Here is a 20,833-nt window from a genome sequence, read left to right as displayed (position 1 = left end):
AAATGACAATTTTGGAAGTTCTTTTTTTATTCTCGTTACAATTTATATGTCATTCAAACTTACTTTCCATTAGTGTTGCCACTTTGGTGTAACATTATAGTATATGTGGATTGGTTTATAGTAAGAGCATACTATGAAGCTTTTAGTTGTTGGATTATTGATGCTGGTGACTGAATATCCTGCATTTGAGATGAATATAGACTAATTGGGGTACTTTCTCCGTGTCCTCGCGTAAATTTCATTTTCTAAGCCTGGGGGTGTGTCGTGGTCATATTCTCGGACATGTTATTGTCTCCTCTTTTGCCCCTCCCATTTGGTTTTTGGGTAATTCATTAATTCTTAGTATTTTGAGAACAATATAAGGTTGAGTCCAGTTTTGGATTTTGAAAATAAATATAACAGCTAAACAAAGTTAAGATCATAACATGAATATAGTGTATTGATTTTAGTTATAACTGGCAGCCAATGGTATTTTGTGTGAATATTTCTTTACTAACACTTAATTACTCATGATCTTGGTAATTAAACTAGTATTTGTTCAGATTTTCAATTTTCATTTTGAATTGTTCAAGTTAAATCTGCAAGATTCTTAAAAAGGTCAAATGAACATAATAAACAATGCTTACACGCAGTTGCAGCATTATTTGATACTTTTTAAAAAATTTTGATAAAAACCGTGGTGGTATTCTCAGAAGCAATTTTACCTTTACATTCATGATAAGAGACTACTTAGAATGTGAAATGGAAGTAATGTTTCATATTAGTATTTATGTAGTTCAGGAAATTGACATTTTGTTTTTAAATAACTACTTGTAAACATCGGTGTTTACTTTATCATCTAAATGTTTCTATATAAACTATTTTTTAAACACAAAGATACAATTAAGTTAAATTGTTTTCATATACTAATTTATAATCTATTTTTATTAGTTTTTACGATAATTTTTTTTTTCTTTTTTCAGATTATCTGCATATTTTTTAAGATTAATTTTGATGTGAATACCTTTACCAAAAGAATGTCAACAATCTTAATGGAATTTAATGTCAAATTCTAACACTATCTACAATAATGTTTTTTTTGGAGATTTCTGACTATACTTTCCCTTTGACTGTTTTGGTGCCTGATTACGCTCGTGTGGATGTTTAAGTTGAAAAAGATAAAAGTAAATAAATATCGATATATACACTATTGTAAAAAAAAAAAAAAGGCTTAGAATAAAAGCTGATCAAGTGAAGACACATTATACTTAAGTGGTGAAAAGCTTTTCAGTTTAGAGCAATTTTTCTGAGATTTATTTTCTAGTACACGAATAAGAGCGAGTGATTTTCATTTTTTTTTTTTTTTTAGAATGTCAAAGTGAGACATATTCATTTTGTATTTTGTAAAATACATACTTCCCAGCAATTACACATCTACACTTACTTCCCATTAGAAGTCAAGACAAGAGTTGTGATAAGGAAGTTTGGTAGCTCAATTGGTTTGAGCTAAAAAAAAAAAGAAGTTAGAGGTTTTGGATTTAAACTTGAATAACGGAGAAAAAATTAATCTAATTATCATTAAAAAAGAGAATAGTGATAGGGTTCAAGACACACATTGAGCATAAGAAGAAAGATATAGACATTAAGCACAAGAAATAACATAAGAAATCTAGATCCATATGGCCGTCTACATTAAGAAATAAAAAAATGCTATTTATGCTTTAAAAATATCCCTTCCAACAAACAAACTGATCAACCACTTCCTTAAACAACGCTAAGAATGATGTTTAAATTGAATAAGTATTTCATTTTTTTATTACCTTTCAACTTTTCTCATTAACAAACTGCTTTGCTAACTTTCTAGCATTATACTGCATTCTGCTAATTCTGAAAAATGGCCGAGGCTTTACTTGGTGTTGTCTTTCACAACCTGATGTCTCTGGTTCAAAACGAATTTTCAACTCTATTTGGAATCAAGTCAAAGGCTCAAAAGCTATCAAGAACCTTAGAACTGATCAAGGCTGTTCTTGAAGATGCTGAAAAGAAGCAATTAACAGACCGATCTATTCAAATATGGCTGCAGCAACTCAAAGATGCGATGTATGTGCTTGATGATATCCTTGATGAATGTTCCATCAAATCCACTCGACTCAAGGGTTTCAAACTAAAGAACGTCATGTTTCGACGTGATTTAGGCACTAGGTTGAAAGAGATTGCAAGCAGACTCAACCAAATTGCTGAAAATAAGAACAAATTTCTTCTACGAGAAGGTTTTGTTGTTACAGAAAAACCAATTGAAGTGGCTGACTGGCGTCAAACCAGCTCCATTATTGCGGAACCAAAGGTGTTTGGACGAGAAGATGATAAAGAGAGGATTGTTGAGTTTCTTCTCACCCAAGCGAGGGACGCGGACTTCCTTTCCGTCTATCCAATTGTTGGTTTAGGTGGTGTTGGAAAACAAAAATTGGTCTTCTCAGTTGGTAGGGTGAGTCACAATTTCAAAACAAAAATTTGGGTTTGTGTTTCAGAGGTATTCTCAGTCAAGGGGATTTTGTGTTCCATTATAGAATCCATGACAAAAAAGAAGTGTGATGCAATGGGTTTAGATGTAATACAAAGAAAGGTGCAAGAAATGTTGCAAGGAAAAAGATGTTTGCTGGTTTTGGACGATGTTTGGAACAAAAGTCAAGAATTTGAATTTGGACTAGACCATGAGAAATGGAATAAATTGAAATCTGTGTTGTCTGGTAGATCGATAGGTACTTCCGTTTTAGTGTCTACTCGTGATATGGAGGTTGCATCAATCATGGGAACATGCTCAACTCGTTCTTTGTCAGTTCTCTCTGATGATGAATGTTGGTTATTGTTCAAACAATATGCATTTGGACATGAAAGAGAAGAGAGTGCAGAGCTTGTGGCAATAGGCAAGGAGATAGTAAAAAAATGTGCGGGATTGCCTCTTGCAGCACAAGCATTGGGGTGTCTAATGCACTCAAGGAGTGAAGAAAAGGAATGGTTTGAAATTAAAGAGAGCGAGCTTTGGGATTTACCGCATGAGAATTCTACTTTGCCAGCTCTGAGGTTGAGCTACTTTCATTTATCACCAACCTTAAAACAATGTTTCGCTTTTTGTGCTATATTTCCTAAAGATACAAAAATCATGAAGGAAGAATTGATTCATCTTTGGATGGCTAATGAATTGATTTCATCTAGAAAAAATTTGGAGGTTGAAGATGTTGGCAACATGATTTGGAATGAATTGTGCCAAAAGTCTTTCTTTCAAGACATTCATATGGATGATGATTCAAGAGACATTTCTTTCAAAATGCATGATCTCATCCATGATCTTGCTCGATCAGTAGTGGGGCAAGAATGTATGGTTTTAGAGAATGCATGTTTGACTCATATGTCAAAAAGCACCCATCATATTAGTTTCATCTCTCCGCATCCAGTATCATTAGAAGAGGTTTCCTTCACAAAAGTGGAATCATTGCGAACATTGTATCAACTAGCTTATTATTTTGAGAAGTATGACAATTTCTTACCAGTAAAGCACACCCTTCGCGTTTTAAAAACAAGCACTTTAGAGTTATCATTACTTGGTAGTTTAATTCATTTGAGGTATTTAGAGCTTCACAATTTTGACATAGAAACCTTCCCCGACTCAATTTATAGCTTACAAAAGTTGAAAATCTTGAAATTGAAAGATTTTTCCAACCTGAGTTGTCTTCCGGAACACTTGTCTTGCTTACAAAATCTTAGACATTTAGTCATTGAAGATTGTCATTTGTTGTCTCGCATGTTTCGTCATGTTGGAAAATTATCTTGCTTAAGAACATTGAGTGTTTATATTGTAAATTCCGAGAAAGGACATAGCTTAGCGGAGTTACGTGATCTAAACTTAGGAGGAAAGCTGGAGATCAGAGGCTTACCAAATGTCGGTAGTTTATCTGAAGCTCAAGAAGCCAACTTGATGGGTAAAAAAGACCTCGATGAATTATGCTTGTCATGGTTGCACAATGATTCATCTGTTAAGACCACTATTATTAGTGAGGATCAAATACTTGAAGTGCTTCAACCTCACACAAATCTCAAGAGCTTGAAAATAGATTTTTACAAAGGATTATGCTTCCCAAGTTGGATCAGAACTCTTAGTAATTTAGTTACTCTTGAAATTAAGGGTTGCATGCATTGTGAACGGTTTTCATCACTTGGTAAACTACCATCTCTAAAAACACTTCAATTAACCTTGGTGTCTGTGAAATACTTGGATGATGATGAATTTCACAATGGTTTGGAAGTGAGAATTTTCCCATCTCTTGAGGTACTTATAATTGATGACTTACCAAACTTAGAGGGGTTGTTGAAAGTGGAAAAAAAGGAGATGTTTCCTTGTCTTTCTATTTTGAACATCAACAATTGCCCTAAACTTGAACTTCCGTGTCTTCCATCTGTTAAAGACCTGAGAGTACGGAAATGTACTAATGAGTTGCTGAAGTCAATCTCTAGCTTGTATGGTCTTACCACCCTTACACTTGATGGAGGCGAAGGAATAACATCCTTCCCAAAGGAGATGTTTCGAAACCTAACTTGTCTCCAATCTCTAACTCTACTGGGTTACCGAAATTTGAAGGAGTTACCAAATGAACCCTTCAACCTAGTTTTGGAGCATCTGAATATCGCTTTTTGCGATGAGCTTGAGTATTTACCAGAGAAAATATGGGGAGGTCTGCAATCACTACAATCCATGAGGATTTATTGTTGTAAAAGATTAAAATGCTTGCCAGATGGTATTAGAAACCTCACTGCACTTGATTTGTTGAATATTGCTGGATGCCCAATATTGACGGAGCTATGCAAGAAGGGAACAGGGGAAGACTGGAACAAGATAGCGCATATTTCAAAACTAGACATTAGTTAGAATGAAGAAGCAGAGATGTTTGATTGTGTTTCTTTTAGGTCTGTTTGGTAACACACAAATTTGAGCTTGTGGTTTATATTTCATAACTTATAAGTTCATATGACTAAAAAAACATGTTTCGTAACTGTCATTTTCTCACGAGCTTATAGTTTATTTTTATGAGCTTATTGTGTTATTTGATAAGTAAGTTCAAGTAGCTTAAGCTTATAACTTTTCACTTTTTATCTCAATTTTATCCCTACAATCTTAAATGAAAAAAAATAAATATTAATTAAATATACCTTTTTTATATCATTCGTATTTATAAACTAAATGTAATTTCTAGTCCAAACAATTTCTTAAACCATATTGTCTGTTTATTGTACAACGTTATACTTTACTTTCATTCAGTATTTGTTACATATTCTTATTATGGAGTGATTTTTCCAGGTTTTAGCTGAGTTCTTTGGAACCCTTTCTCAAGAATGAGCACCAGAGTAAATGGAAGATCTTTTACTGGTCATTCGAAATATGCAGTTTTTACAAGTGAGTTTTTTTGTTTATTATCTTGATGTTTCTTATAGTTCTTCACTGATGCCGATTTCTAATTTTCGCCATTTGCTGATAGTGTAAGGGGGAGCTTCAAATGATGGTGAAATCTTGATTCACTATGCGAAGCTCGAGTGGGAGAGCCATCACGACAGAGATAGAGCATTGGTCAAGTTTGAAGAATGTGAGAAGTGGTATGATCCAAATGGTAAATCACATAAAGGTAACTTAGGCTATGCTCAGGTGTCATTTGTGGTCGATTTTTGTAAAAAAATATCATCTGTTTAAAAACAAAAACTATTGAACATTGGCATATCATAATTAAGAAATATTTAAATTTAAATGGTTTTATCATTTGTCATTATATTAATAGTGTATTAGTGTCATTTGATCTTTCTGCCAAAAAATTATGTAAACATATAATAGCTTCAAGATACACAGAAACAGACACAATAGAAAAATACACATCATTGAACATGCATGTAACTTGGTTATTTGTGACATTGACTAGGAGGGCACTTATTCCTTGGAGAACTCCATTCAAGAATCAAATGTGTCCAGCAACATGAATGATGTGCAAGTTTGCAATGAGTCAGATGATCATAATCGCGTCTCTACTTCCATTGATGCTGAAAATATTCAGGTCATGTCCCTTTTAAGCATATTTTAGGAGTGAAGTTTGCTGCTGAAGTTTTCAGTTTCCTTTAGCTCATAAATCTTTGCTGGTTATTGTTGATTTCAAAGTAAGCAAAGTTCAAATTTTAGTGATTTTATCTTTCAAGTGCTTAAGCATTTAAATATTTTACCCATTAGTAGGCTTACTTTGTGTTTCATGCTTCAGTAAAGTAATCCTCTTTCAACCTCCTTGTGGTTGGAGTTGGTTTTCAGGACTTTATAATGTTAATTAGCTTCGTAACTAATTTTTCACCAAACATATTTAAATTTCTTCCTTATGGAAAAGGGGAAAAGAACAGTATCTTGTAGATGTATTGTAAGATTTGATACAGGAAATGAATATATTTTGGTTATACAGGTAAGGGAAATCATGACAGACATGAACAATGAATCTCCAAAGAAGACAGTGAAAGTTAATAAACTGTCCATGAAATGAAGGAAAGGAAACCACATATTAAATGATGAGAAAAGAAACTATAAAACTGATATGGTTGGCATGAAAGGAGAGCAAGTAGACAATGCCGATCCAATAAACTCAATTCCAACTATAACAAATGTTGAAAGAGTTACAGACTCTCCTAAGTCTCAGAAGCCACTGAGCCAACACAAAGGACATAACAAGTAATGAAGAGTCTGGTTGCTGCAGCCGCAGACCACTGACCCAATAATTCCAAGCTTGGTAGAAAAGGAAATTGGTTTGGCAGAAGAAAGTTAAATTTGCATCATCAGATGATAACTTGAAAAAAGTCATAATCTACGAAATTGAGAAGACTAAACTCAAAGGTAGATGCAATGATCAATTTTCAGTACATGATTCTGTAGATGTTTATAGTCATATTGCAATCAATAAAAATCATTTTGGTACACTTGCCAGATATCTATCATATATATATATATATATATATATATATATATATATATATATATATATATATATATATATATGTTGAATGATATGTTGATATGTCATGGAGAATACATTTTGTGATCAATGGATTAGAAATTAAACTAATTGAGATTATTTGGAGTCATTGTATTCGATACATTAGCTGTTATACATTCTGCATAGTAACAAAAGAAATTAGTGTCACATTTTATAAATTGAATTCAAGACTGCTACATTTTTCTGAAGCCTACAATTTTGTGATAGTGAATTGACCGAGCAGTTTATGATGAACTTACATAACAGGAGACTGAGTACCAACTAAATTATAATGATTCATTGATTAAAATGGACAAGACTTGATCAAGAAGTTCACAACATGAATTAAATTCAGTGAAATTTTTATATCATTAGGAAAACATACTCATTTTAAACGCTTACATTTGTTGTGTTGGAAGAGATCTTAGGATTTTGGATAATTTGATTGATTTTCACAAAAGAGGTATAAGATCAATCAACAAAAAGGATTGATCAATTTTCTATTTTTACCTCAAAAAAAATAAAAGGATTGATCAATTTTATACCCTTAAAAAAAACATTTTTATTCAATCTTAATTTTTTAAGAATATTTGTAATTTTTATAGATTGATTTTTTGATGTGAATTTAAAGAATGTCTAACATACCAAGTAATTGGGCATATACTATGAAACCCGGATACAGGTGCGGGTACGATACGACACGGGTACGTGTATACGCGAATTTTTCAAAATTTAGGATACGATACGGCTAAGATACGTTAACAAATATTTTATACTAAAACTTATATGTATGTAAAATACTTGAAGAAAATAAACATTGATTAAAAGAATTCAACTCAAATTTTATCTAATGTTGATCATAAGAATCACCTCTCTCTCGTTACCTTCATCCACAATAAGTATAATTTTAAGTGGTTCATCGAGAAACAATTCTAGTGATGCATATCTAAAATTGAATCATATACATCTCTATTGACAACATTGTCTCACTTTTTTACTCTTCATATTTTTCTAAGATACTTTTATGTGAAGTATCTTATAAGTATCATTGTGTATCTGCGGAGTATCGTATAAGTATCCATTAAAATATTTTTAAAAAATTTAAATAATTAATTCCGATACTTCGTGGGTGCGTATCCGTGTAGTATCGGTATCCGTTACGTATTCGATACGCGTACGTCTCTGTTTTGGAGTATCCGGACTTCATATGGCATAAGTAATGCGAGTTCGATTTGTGCAACTATTCTTGGTCCCTAGGTGGTGGTCGGGGTTTGAACCCCTGAACCTTGCATATATTATATATTGTTTATACCAACTGAGTTAAGTTCACGAGTACGAACTTTATGAAATTAACACAACAATTAATATTAACTTCTTTTTTTTTGACAAATTTTTTTAAGGTACTTATAGAATAAAGATAAAGGTAAAAGGGTAATATTTAAATTTTAAAACCCCCATTTCATTGCATAACGTCTAAATTGGGTGAAAAGTAAAATTGAAAGATTAAATGGTAAAAGATTGAATGTGTTTCATTGGTTTCGATACCATTAATTTTTTGAGATTTACTTTTCCCACCCTGCTGCCTTCTCGTGCGCCCAGCAAAATTTCCAAAATACCCCTGATCCGGATTATATAATCCGGACAAGATTGTTAGTGATTTCCGGAATATGCAATCCGAACCAGATGTTGTGTGCTTTTTTGTGTCTTTCTTTGATGTAAAGGGTCTCTGTTGACCGTTATATGAACCCCACACAAGCTGCAATGCAATTGCAGGGTTCATATGAACGGTCAACAATGACCATGACACCACCGACATCCCTAAAAAACTAGAAACATTTGAAGAAAATGGAAGAAAAGAGGTGAAGTGAAGAATGAATGTATTTGTTGAAGATGGAAGCCTATTTATAGCCTAAAACAAGTCCTAGGTCATTAATACAGTCAATGAAAACGTGTTAGTGGTTGTAACCGTCCAAACCCACATTAATGGCTCTCTTTCAAAAGAATCCAAGCTCTCTTTCAAAAGAATCCAATGCTGAAGCGTTCCGGATTTTACATTCCGGAATGTCCTTAGCCCTACAAGAAGTGCCAACTTTTCCCTCGTTCACCATTATCGCATTAATCCGGAAAATATATTCCGAAAAACAGATGTGCATTCCGGGTTTTATATTCCGGAATGCATCAGTCATGGCCGGGGGTCTGCACCACACGTTTTTGTCGGTGGTCAAGTCAAAAAAAACGCGTTTTACCACGTTTTTTGACTGCATTTATGGCCTCCCAACCGTTTTTGACCCACCCCTCCCTATAAATAGTCTTCCAAACCCCACCATTTCTCACACCATCCTCTCCCACCCTCTCCTCCTCTTCTTCCTTCTACAACCATGGTTTTCCATCGTTGGCCTTTCATAGATAAAGGCCTCATTGAAAACTTTCAGGGTTTGTATGAACGGTCAATGAGGATGGAACCGCGCTGCAACTAAGTGCGGTTCATCTGAGGGTCATGTGGGTCAGTGTGGTTCTTAGCTTCGCATGTTTGGGCGTAAGTTTGAGCACCCCCCCCCCCCCCCACCTCCCTCAGGAGCATTGTTTTCTTCTTCCCGCGCTCCTCTTCCCTCCTCCTCCGGTTTTCCTCCAATAGCCAAACTACTGGTATGTCCTATCACATACTAGTGGTTAGGCTCTTAGGAGATTAGAATTAGTCTCTTAGGCGATTAGAAATTGATTTAGGATCTTATGTAATAAGCTTAAAAAGCTTGAAAATTATTGTAATGTATTGTTCATATATTAATAAAATGAGTTGTTTTTATGTTTGTGTCTTTTTATTTCTGTTTTTTATTTTATTCGCATTTTATTTTACGAATTGTAAAGCTTAAAATTGCAAAAGTTCTGGTAAAACATTATTCCGGATTTTAAAATCCGAAAACATCTGCAAAATTCTAACAATTCAATCCGGAATACGAAATCTGGACCAGGGGTAAAATTGGAAAAAAAAATAGGGCGTGCGAGGAAAGGCATAGGGTGGGAAAAGTAATACTCTAATTTTTTTGGCAACTTAAAATAGTGAAATCTAATTACCTACCACTTCATTTTATTACATTCCATCAATCCAAATACAGAGTTCTAGTGACTGCATTTGTGACCACAGCACTCATAAAATCATGGTTTCAAGGATCACTTAAGGTCGTTTATAAGAAAAAGATAAAAATTGGGGGACACCTCATCCACTCATTTTAAATATCAGATGAGACCTATATTCATACCCTCCAACGAACAAAATAAAAAGTGATGGCGAGAATATGAGACCCATATGAAGTGTAAAATGGGTAGATTGATTGTCCACCAAACATTATAAAAAGTAGAGTATTACTTTTCCCACCCTATGCCTTTCCTCGCGTGCCCTATTTTTTTCCAAAATTACCCTCGGAGTTTTCCGGATTTTATAATCCGGAATGATGTTTTTCCAGAATTTTTTTGATTTTAAGCTTTCTATTGCTGTGGAATTGGTTATGTACAAGCTACAGGTTTTAAAAATAACGGTGCACTTAACATTTATGGAGAGAGGTATATTCTGCAATGTGCTGCAGATTTTAAATATAATATGAATGATATTACTGAGTTGTCTTTCTTAATTTATTTCTTCCAAAGGCATCAGCACTGAATGAAGTTTTCAAATACTTGTTAGGTCATGATTCTAATGCTTTGAAGTGAGTATTGAAACTTTACTTGTCTCATTCATCACAAGAGTTATGGATATGTCAACTTCATACTTTGAGCATTGTTATGTAGAGAAATAAGTACTCCAACACCGGGTTCCAAGGATTTATTCTTCCCAACAAAATATCCCAACCATTTTTTATGCAATTCAAAGCTTGTTTCTGGAAAAAAGTATTGGTCATACTAGAGAAATCCTCCATATAATCACATTCCAGATTACAAAATCCGAATTGTTTAACGTATTCCGGATTATGTAATCCGGAAACATCATTTTTCACCCTATTTGTTGACTTTCAACGTGAGTTACGGATTTTTCCGGATTTTGTAATCCGGAAAGCTCAAAAAATAGGGCGCGTTACATGATTTTTTCGGATTACATAATCCGAAAACCCCCTAAACACCCTTTTTTCATGGTGCTGATGCAATCCGGATTCTATATTCCAAAATGCACCAGCACCAAATTTTTCATATGTAACAAATCTTCTAAAATTCTATGTGCATCTAAACTCTTAGAACCAGGACAAACTTTAAAAGTAAGAGTCCTTAACGATGTTGAATTTGCAAGTATGAACCGTATCAAACTCATTGCATGCTGAGAAATTCTACATGCTCTAACATGGATATTCACCATCTGCAGATTATTATGGCAATCACTACTGCATTCTAACTCTTCTGAATGATCCGACACTTGTACGGTAGAAACATCGATGTAACTCTGAAGTGTAAAAATTAAAGTGTCAAAATACAACAATAAGAAATAAGCTAAGAAGCTTAGCTAATCATGTTTACATGTATAATAAGTTCAACCAAGCCAGGAGCACATTGGAGTGCACTAACAATATACAAAAGTTCTCCTCTATCATTTGCTCCATGATTTTTACACCCAAAATTCAAAATTCCATCATTTATACTTTTTTCATGGTGCTAATGCAATCCGGATTCTATAATCCGGAATGCACAAGGACATTTTTGGAAAATTTACAGGGCGCGGGAGAAGACCATAGGGTGGGAAAAGTAATACTCTAAAAAGTATTCTACATCCATATGACTTGTTTTTATGGAAGAAAGACAGGGAGAAAAATTCAATGGTTCCGCTGTGGGAACGCTTAAACGCAGGTTTCAGAGCTTTTGCCGTGGTTTTTCAATTTTCAAGTGTGTTTGGCTGTCTCTTCCAAAAGCGATTCAGCCTTGCAAACGTGATTCTAAGAGAAGCCACAAATCCTAGCTTTTGCGGTGAGCCGCAAAATCAATTCTCGTTTACTGTATGCTGTCAAATAAATAACCCCTTTTCTTCCTTTATTACCCTTTTTATTACCTTTTAACATTCACGATCTTGTGCTCAAGAGAAGAAGAACACGACGCAAATATATGGATTTTAGGACATTCCATATTCACCCAGCATCCCTGGGTTTTTATTTTCCTGGTTTTCTTTTACTCAGCCGCCATGCCTATCAGTTGCAGAACTGCAATCACCAGGTTGAGGAAGGAATTATTGGGCTCCAAAGCCCATTTACTTTCTTTTCTAAACAAACCCATTAACATAATATATATTTGAAATTAAATTCTCTAAATTTTAAAGTTTTTTTTCTTCAATTTTTAGTTTGACATGTATATTTAAAGGTTTTAAAAATCTATAATTAAGGTATTATCTAAAAAAGTCCTATTATTTTTAATCTATAATTAAGGCTTAAAAAAATCTGTAATTATGTATTAATTAAGAAATTATATATAATTTTGTTTACAATGGATTAATTTATCATTTTCAACATTCTTTGATGTTTATATTCTCTTAAAAATCACCCAATTGATAAAAAAAAATGTTAAAAATAACTCTTATAAATTAATATCATTTTAAAATAAATTTTTGAAGCAATAAAAATCCATTTAAAATAAGTTGAAATAATTATATAATCAAAATGAGATATTTACTTTTAAATACAATTAAAAGGATAGTTTGGTCATTACATATTCAAAATCAATTTTGATTCAAACTATCCAAACATCATCAAGTCATAAGAATCACTTTTAGTAAAGTGTACCCAAACATAAATCAATTCACCTTCAACTCACTTTTAATCAAAATCAATTCTCTCAAAATCAATTCTATCAAAATCAATTCTACCCACCGCCATACCAAACATACACTTAACCTTAAAGAACGTCTCACATTGATCAATAAATCCACGTAACATTACCTTCTCTACACATATAGGAAATAAAAAATAGTTTTAGACAATAATTTATGTTTTCAAGATATTCCTTCCAATTTGTCAAAAAAGTAGTATTTGATAATCCAAAAGCATCAAAAGTAGGACGTTAACAGTTTTAAATGGAAAAATCCACCCAACCAACCATCATCAAAAGAAAAAACAAAGTGATCAACATCATCATCATAAAAGTAGGACCCCAATAATAATGTATGCTACCGCTGATGGTGGAGGAACTTTCACATTGGATAATAATACTTTGTTAACTTTATAGCATTACATTCCACTAAATATTGTTCATTTTTTATTGCCTTCATACATTCCCATCACCAACAGCTACTTGCTTATTCTCTAGCATTACATTCCGCTAGTTCCAATCGCTAGCTGATCCTCTTCCATTTTCATTCAACTCTTAAATTTCTGAAAAATGACTGACGCCTTACTTGGTGTTGTGTTTGAGAACCTGGTCCTGACGTCTCTACTTAAAAAAGAATTTGCAACTCTGTCTGGAATCAAGTCAAAGGCTGAAAAACTATCAACCACCTTAGAACTGATCAAGGCTGTTCTTGAAGACGCTGAAAAGAAGCAATTAACAGACTGTTCTGTTCAAGTATGGCTGCAACAACTCAAAGATGCTATGTATGTCCTTGATGATATCCTTGATGAATGTTCAATCAAATCCAAACGACTTAATGGCTTATCCTCTATCAAACCAAAGAATGTCATGTTTCGCCATGACATAGGCAGTAGGTTGAATGGAATTACTAGCAGACTCAGTCATATTACTGAAGGTAAGAAGAATTTTATGCTACAAGAAGGTGTTACTGTTACGCAACAACCAACTGAAGTGGCTGAATGGCGCCAAACCAGCTCCTTTATTGCTGAACCAAAGGTGTTTGGACGAGAAGATGATAAAGAGAAGATTGTTGAGTTTCTTCTCACCCAAGCGAAGGACTCTGACTTCCTATCCGTCTATCCCATTGTCGGTTTAGGTGGTGTTGGAAAAACAACTCTTTCTCAATTGGTTTACAATGATGATAGGGTGAGTGACAATTTCAAAACAAAAATTTGGGTTTGTGTTTCAGAGGTTTTCTCAGTCAAGGGGATTTTGTGTTCCATTATAGAATCCATGACAAAAGAGAAGTGTGATTCAATGGAGTTAGATGTAATACAAAGAAAGGTGCAAGAAATGATGCAAGGTAAAAGATGTTTATTGGTTTTGGATGATGTGTGGAACAAAAATGAAGAATTTGAATTCGGACTAAACCAAGAGAAATGGAATAAGTTGAAATCGGTGTTGTCATGTGGATCCAAAGGTACTTCCGTTTTAGTGTCTACTCGGGACATGGATGTTGCCTCAATCATGGGAACATGCCCAACCCGTCATTTGTCGGTTCTCTCTGATCATGAGTGTTGGTTGTTGTTCAAACAATATGCATTTGGACATGACAAAGAAGAGCGTGCTGAGCTTGTGGAAATAGGCAAGGAGATAGTAAAAAAGTGTGGAGGATTGCCTCTTGCAGCACAAGCATTAGGGTGTCTAATGCGTTCAAGAAGTGAAGAAAAGGAATGGTTAGAAATTAAAGAGAGCGAGATCTGGGCTTTACCGCATGAGAATTCTATTTTGCCAGCTTTGAGGTTGAGCTACTTTCATTTATCGCCAACCTTAAAACAATGTTTCGCTTTTTGTGCTATATTTCCCAAAGATTCAAAAATCATGAAGGAAGAATTAATTCATCTTTGGATGGCTAATGAATTCATTTCTTCTAGAAAAAATTTGGAGGTTGAAGATGTTGGCAACATGATTTGGAATGAATTGTGCCAAAAATCTTTCTTTCAAGACATCCATATTGATGATTATTCGAGTATGATTTCTTTCAAAATGCATGATCTCGTCCATGATCTTGCTCAATCAGTAGGGGGGCAAGAATGTATGCTTTTAGATAATGCATATTTGACTAAATTGTCAAAAAGCACACATCACATTAGTTTTGAAAGAAATGGGCGTCCGGTATTATCAGAAGAAGATTCCTTCGCAAAAGTAGAATCGTTGCGAACTTTGTATCAACTAAATCGTTGGTATTTCTATAATGAGAAGTATGACATTTTCTTACCAATAAAGCACACTCTTCGGGTTTTAAAAACAGGAAATTTAGAGTTATCATTACTCGGTAGTTTAATTCATTTGAGGTATTTGGAGCTTCACGATTTTGACATAAAAACCTTCCCTGACTCAATTTATAGCTTACAAAAATTGGAAATCTTGAAATTGAAAGCTATTACCAATCTGAGATGTCTACCGAAACGGTTGTCTTGCTTACAAAATCTTAGACATTTAGTCATCAAAGAATGTGATTCGTTGTCTCACATGTTTCCTCACATTGGAAAATTATCATGCTTAAAAACATTAAGTGTGTATATTGTTAATCCAGAGAAAGGACATAGCTTAGTGGAGTTACGTGATCTAAACTTAGGTGGAAAGCTGGAGCTCAGAGGCTTACAAAATGTCGGTAGTTTATCTGAAGCTCGAGAAGCCAATTTGATGGGTAAAGAAGACCTCGATGAATTATGCTTGTCATGGAACAGAGGTGGTTCATCTGTCAATACCTCTATTATTAGTGATGATCAAGTACTTGAAGTGCTTCAACCTCACACAAATCTCAAGAGCTTCACAGTATATTATTACCAAGGATTATGCTTCCCAAGTTGGATGAGAACTCTTAGTAATTTAGTTACTCTTGAAGTTAAAGATTGCATGCTTTGTGAACGGTTCTCATCACTTGGTAAACTACCATCTCTTAAAAAACTCCAGTTATTCAATGTGTTTGTGAAATACTTGGATGATGATGATGAATTTCACAGTGGTATGGAGGTGAAAATTTTCCCATCTCTGGAGGTACTTATATTAAAAAAGTTACCAAACTTAGAGGGACTGTTGAAAGTGGAAAGAGAGGAGATGTTTCCTTGTCTTTCTATTTTGAACATCCGAAATTGTCCTAAACTTGAACTTCCATGTCTTCCATCTGTTAAAGACCTTGAATTAGTTGGATGCAATAATGAGTTAATGAAGTCAATATCTAGCTTCCATGGTCTTACCACCCTTTCCCTTGATAGAGGTGAAGGAATATCATCCTTCCCAAAGGAGATGTTCGGAAACCTTACTTGTCTTCAAACTCTTAAAGTAGCGATTTTCCCAAATTTGAAGGAGTTACCAAATGAAGCCTTTAACCTAGCTTTGGAGCATCTGGATATCACTTTTTGCAATGAGCTTGAGTGTTTACCAGAGAAAATATGGGGAGGTCTGCAATCACTTCAATATATGGCGATTCGTCATTGTAGCAGATTAAAATGCTTGCCAGACGGTATTAGACACCTCACTTCACTTAATTCCTTGACTATTGTTGGATGCCCAACATTGACGGAGCGATGCAAGAAGGGAACAGGGGAAGACTGGGACAAGATATCCCATATTCCAAAGCTAAAGATTTCCTTCTTTTGATTAATGGTTTGTTGTCACATCTCCACCTAAACAGGTAGGCTCTTTATTCTGCCGCCTTTTTTTTACTGTGTTAGGTTAGGGTCTGTTTGGTAAGACACATATTTGAGCTTATGGTTTATACGTTATAGCTTAAAATCTCGTATGACTAAAAAAGACTCATTTGGTAATTGTCATTTTCGAGTGTATAGCTTTAAAAATAAAAGTAATTTCTAGTCAAAAGAATATCTTGAAGCCTATTGTTTGTTTCTTGTACAACGTTATACTGGCTTTCCTGGATTTCAAGTCCTCAGTTGACTGGTTTTCATTCAAAATTTGTTACATATTCTTATTATGAAGTGATTTTTCAGGCTTTAGCTGAGCTCTTTGGAACACTTTCCCAAGACTGGAGTAAATGAAAGATTTTTTACTGGTTATTCGAAATATGCAGAGGTCTTACAAGTAAGTTCTTTATTTTTTTCTGAGATTTTGTTTCTTATTTTGAATTAATTGACTCACAAGGTATTGATGAAAATAGATTTAATCCTTTAGATTTTTGTTTGTTTTGAATGTTTTTCAATTCAGCAAGACATATATTTTGATTCGGAATTAATAGATGCAGGTATTAATTTTTGGTGTTATGGGTGGGCATTAATCCTTTAATTATTTGATGTAGAGTCAAGATTCGTTCAGCGACATTTTAAACAAATCTTGCTTGCTTGTGCATGCCTAGTAGAACTGAATACTGATAAAAATATATTGATTTACTAGAATAAAAAAAAAAATTCAAAGTAGAGATAAATTTTCAGGGGGAGTGGTCATGAGGGGAGCTCAGGGATGATAATATTGGGCCAAGAGCAATAACACAAGTAACTTTGACACCGTATCTTAACGCAAAACCTTAAGGCACTAGGTATATGGATCATCTCACGTATATGTAGCTCAATTTTCACTTTCTATTCAATGTGATCCTTCTATCTCACACTTGACACACAACAGTGGTCTAGGACAACTTGTTTTTTATAGAAGAATTGAATAACTTTTTAGAAGGTCTACATGTTTTCAAGCCTGGTGTTTCTTTCAGTTCTTCTCAGATACTGACTTCTAATTTTCGACATTTACTGATAGTGTAAGAGAGAGCTTCAAGATGCAGAGAAATATTTTCATCGTGCTACTCAAGCTGATCCTAATGATGGTGAAATCTTGATTCACTATGCAAAGCTCGAGTGGGAGAGCCATCACGACAGAGATAGAGCATCGGTCACTTTTGAACATGCAGCTCAAGCTTCGCCACAGGACAGGTAACAACACTTCCATGCTATATGGACGAAATTTGATTGTCTCTTTAAGATAACAGTAAACATGTAACATTCTTTACAGCGATGTTCTTGCAGCATATGCTTGTTAGATATGATGAATGCCCTAAAGATTTCAGTAATTATTCCAGTTGAACCTTTATTTGAAGAATTTGAGAAGAGGCATGCGATTATTTCTAATCACCATATTTGTTTCAAATTTAAATTTCTATCTTTGTTCACGCTACAAGTTTGTATGATTGCTCAATTTCCCCATGCCGTGAGTTGATTGAGCTTCTCCAAAATGCTACACAATTCTCTTTTAGTTGAAACTTCAATCTGCCATGTTTGGTGAAGGTCCTCTTGCATTCCATGGATGATCCAAATGTTGAATCACATTAAGGTAACTTAGGCTATTTTCAGGTGTCAGCTGTGGTTGATTTTTGTAAATCTTTTTTCATTTGTTTAAAAACAAAAACTATTGAACAGTGGCATATCATAATTGAGAAATATTTAAATTTAAATGGTTTTATCCTTTGTCATTAGTAATAGTGCATTAATGTCATTTGATCTTTCTGCCAAAATATGTTGTAAACTTATAATAGCTTCAAGATACACACAAACAGACACAAAATAGAGAAATGCACATCATTGAAGATGCATGTAACTTGGTTTTCTTTTCCTAATGTTATTTGTGACATTGACTAGGAGGGCACTTATCCCTTGGAGAACTCCATATTCATGAATCAAATATGTCCAGCATAAATGATGTACAAGTTTGCAATGAGTCAGATGATCATTGTCGCGTCTCTACTTCCATTGATGCTGAAATTGATATGGTATAGATCACCAATTCCTATAATATTTTAACATAGATTTCATGATGAATTTATAATTTATTATTCATGAAAATATTCAGGTCCTGTCACTTTTATGCATGAGATATTTATGGAAAAGTTGGTATATCAAGTTCAATCAAGGGAAACATCAATAGCCAAAATTGGTGATGTTGTTAAGTATATTTTAGGACTGAAGTTTGCTTCTGAAGTTTTCAGTTTCCTTTAACTAATAAATATTTGCTTGTTGTAGTTGGTTTCAAGGTAAGCAAAGTTCAAATCTTAGTGATTTTATCTTTTAAGTGCATGCTTCAGATTCAGAAAAGTAATCCTCTTTTCACCTTCTTGTGGTTGGAGTTGGTTTTCAGGACTTTATAATGTTAGTATCAAAATCTGCCATGTTTGGTGAAGGTCCTCCTGACTTCATGTCTCAAAATATTCAGCTTTTCATGGATGATCTAAATGTTGAATCACATAAAGGTAATTATTTGTGGTTGATTTTTGTAAAATATTATTTAAATTTAAATGGTTTATCATTTGACATTATTAATAGTGCATTAATGTCATTTGATCTTTCTGCCAAAATATTATGTAATTTTATCTATATAATATAGCCAATCTATCTAACTTATTGTGAAAAGCCTTGTAAAAAAAAAAACTTATTGTTAAATGGCTTTTGTTGTTTTGTAAACTTATAATAGCTTCAAGGAACACACAAACAGACACAAAATATAAAATACACAACATCATTGAACATGCTGCTGGTTTTCTTTATCTAATGTTAATTACCTTCATAATCTACCAAATTGAGAAGACTAAACTCAAAGGTAGAACATTGATCAATTGTATTCAATTAGTCACACTGTATCATATTCACAATGTAAGAAGTAAGAAACTTAGAACAGGAGAATGTATATAGTATCTCCTATATCCACAGTATATCACATACTCAAATGACTGTTATGGTTTTGTACGGTTCCTAATATCTATATACTTTTTCCTTTGATGACAGAATGAAAATTATGTTCTTTCTAACAGAAAATTGTACTTTGTATACCATTTTAAAAAATATTGGTTGAATGATATATTATGATGACTCATCTGTGTTTTGAAGAAACAACATTTTGGTTGTTATAAATTCTACTTAGTAACGAAAGAAAGTAGTGTCACATTTTATATATTGAATTGTATTAAGCACTTTGAATATTGGACTTGATATATTATGTTCTTTGGGTTCAAGATATGTCCCATTTATGTTCATGGCAAGAGACTACTTAGAATGTTAAATGGCAAATGGAAATTATGTTTCATATCACTTATGTCACCTATATATAAATAAACAGAAAACTGCTTATCAACTTATCATAATTTATTTATTCAAGTTCTACCAAACTTTCTTACAAGTTTTTATATCAGTAGATTAACCTAAAGGAGTGGTGGTTTACACCTTAACTATAGAAACAACTTAAAATTTATGTATTATAACAACTGGTGGTGAATTGTAGAAATGGGAACAATTCATGCTGGGGACTTTATGAGACGATTTTGTTGTAACCTTTGTATGAATCATGAAGCTGTTCAAGCTGCCCAAGAAGCTGCTAGGGAATTTGTTGAGAAATCAGAAGAATTTGATATAAGGAGAAGTCCCATATCAATTGCTGCAGCAGTTATATACATCATTGTTCAGCTTTCAGATGATAAAAAACCCTCTCAAAGATATATCAGTTGCCACAGGAGTTTCAGAAGTAACCATTAGAAACTCATACAAAGATCTCTATCGCCATGTTTCAAAGATAATACCAACCTGGTATGCAAAGGAAGAGGATCTCAACAACTTTTGCAGCCCTGAGGAACCATTACAAACTCGCTATTCACTACAAAGATCTTTTAGGAATATGAGATTAGTTTAGTGTATGGTTCACACGTACTGTTTTTGTTTTCTTTTTTATGTGCTTTCTGTTTTAAACTGTGATTTGCTGTTGGTTGTTGTTAGGATTGCCAAGTCAATATGAAATCTAGAGTTCTATGCTTTTTTTCTTCTATGAATCTGTAATAATAGAGGAGGAAAATCCACCACTCATAAAGATTTCTAAAAGGAAATGTGTTTCATTGATTATATTTCATAATTACAGATTTTTATGAGATTATATTTGAATGACATTATTTTGAAAATTCAAAAGGAAATGCCTGTTTAATCTATCCTGAAGTTTTTGATATACATGTGATGTGAGATTAAGAGAACAAATATCACTAAGTCGTTATTGGATCCTATCTGGGTTCTGTG

The 20,833-nt window shown here is 33.7% G+C and overlaps 2 pseudogenes across 7 annotated transcripts; both read left to right on the top strand.

Annotated features, from left to right (window-relative positions):
- The first annotated feature begins 1,817 nt into the window (after positions 1-1,817).
- On the top strand, positions 1,818-6,969 carry LOC146951792 (putative disease resistance protein RGA1 pseudogene; annotated as a pseudogene). The gene is made up of 4 exons (XR_015032300.1): positions 1,818-4,938; positions 5,330-5,425; positions 5,508-6,171; positions 6,462-6,969. The product of XR_015032300.1 is annotated as a putative disease resistance protein RGA1 pseudogene (transcript).
- A 6,273-nt stretch (positions 6,970-13,242) lies between these two features.
- On the top strand, positions 13,243-20,710 carry LOC146951791 (putative disease resistance protein RGA1 pseudogene; annotated as a pseudogene). 6 transcript variants are annotated; one of them, XR_015032528.1, is made up of 9 exons: positions 13,243-16,476; positions 16,790-16,880; positions 17,228-17,331; positions 17,547-17,719; positions 17,813-18,116; positions 18,422-18,552; positions 18,633-18,813; positions 18,918-19,029; positions 20,055-20,710. The product of XR_015032528.1 is annotated as a putative disease resistance protein RGA1 pseudogene, transcript variant X6 (transcript). The 6 variants fall into 6 exon arrangements; XR_015032523.1 differs by lacking the exon at positions 17,228-17,331 and having other exon boundaries at positions 17,965-18,116; XR_015032519.1 differs by lacking the exon at positions 17,228-17,331.
- Positions 20,711-20,833: the final 123 nt, after the last annotated feature.

The sequence above is a fragment of the Medicago sativa genome, chromosome 1 (genome assembly GCF_051527215.1).
Source record: "Medicago sativa cultivar Bolivia chromosome 1, Bolivia_mono, whole genome shotgun sequence".
In the NCBI taxonomy this organism is placed as follows: Eukaryota; Viridiplantae; Streptophyta; class Magnoliopsida; order Fabales; family Fabaceae; genus Medicago; species Medicago sativa.
The sequence above is the reverse complement of the archived record's forward strand: the minus strand, read 5'-3'. Positions and strand labels throughout refer to the sequence as shown.